Source organism: Brassica oleracea, chromosome C5 (assembly GCF_000695525.1).
Source record: "Brassica oleracea var. oleracea cultivar TO1000 chromosome C5, BOL, whole genome shotgun sequence".
Lineage (NCBI taxonomy): Eukaryota > Viridiplantae > Streptophyta > Magnoliopsida > Brassicales > Brassicaceae > Brassica > Brassica oleracea.
In genome coordinates this window covers 17541086-17542414 of record NC_027752.1, presented here as the reverse complement: position 1 = coordinate 17542414, position 1329 = coordinate 17541086, and positions in this window count along the sequence as shown.

The window sequence follows — 1329 nt, the reverse complement described above, 5'->3', positions numbered from 1 at the left end:
ACGATAATTGTTTGTGTAATCGTTACTTGGCGTTTCAAGACAAATTCTGGATTACCGTTTAGCCGTCAAGTTATTGGAGCGGTGGTCGCTCAATTGTTTTGGCTTTGCATGAAGGCTGTGCTAAGATTTATAGCCATGGACGTTGTTGCCAAAGGATTAGACCATTACACTTTTGTGCTGTCAATATGTTCAAGTCGGTTAGAATCGTCCTTAAAGGGGATGTTGTAACCTAGTCCGGCTTCGACGGAAAGGCGTAATTGGGCAAGTGACGAATGGCGTTTATCGAGATTGATAGGCCGAGTATGCCCATGGTGGTAGAAAACGTTTTTCCACTTTAGGGTTAATTTATACGATGAAAGTTTCGTATAATGTTTTCTTTGTTCGTATGGAAGTTGTTTCCTTTGTTTCCGAGGGAGATAAAGCCTAAGAAGCTCGATACAGAGCCCGTGCGGAGTAAGTTGAGGGGTTATTTTCTGCTCGGACGTGACCAAGCGGAATGAGAGAGGATGCCAGTGAGTCGCGGGGCTAAAGAATGAGACCTTTCAGATCGTGGTGCGAGGAAGTAAAGTTTATATTGGTCGTCCAATGTCGGATCATACAGCTTGGTTTTTAGCTATAAGGAAAGAACTTTTTCGTAAAACCTGTTACGTTTACTTTCGAAAGTTACTTCGTATGACATGATCTGATTATACGAAGGATTTTTTGCTTAAGTAACAGGCGACCGGTTTTTACGAATTTATTAAATTGACGCGACATATGGAGATGTCAAAATAACGATGTTTCCGCAGATTTTTGAGAAATGTTTTCGCTTTTGTTTTTATTCTTCGGTGAAAATTTCTCTGAGTCACTCATGGAGTTTTACCAAAGGTTATTTCACCGAGATCTAGTCGCGAAACGTTTTTGCAGGTTTCTTGAATGAATCAGTTAAACAGCGATAGACTTAGTCGACGAGCGGGGAGGACGTGTTCTCTTTGTAGTATTTTCTGTTACTTTTGTTCTTGATTTTGCTTTGTCGCAAATGTTTTTGTTGTTTTTCCGTGAGTCGGTTGGTTCAACGGAAAATGAGAGTGATGCTTTGATGCCTGAAGATTTCTCGTATAATGAATATTATACGAAACTCATTTTATCAAATCGGAAAAGTTCTTTATGACTTCAGCAAATAATCGACTTTCATTCTGAAGTTTGGGAGAGGTTTTCTAAACGAATGATTGTTATGATAGATGCTGTATAGTCTTTGAGAATTTTTCCAACATGGTTTGGATCAGTTCCTAGCGTTTAGACGAATCTCAGATTGTCGTTTGCTTTTAGGATGATCTTGACGAGACATCG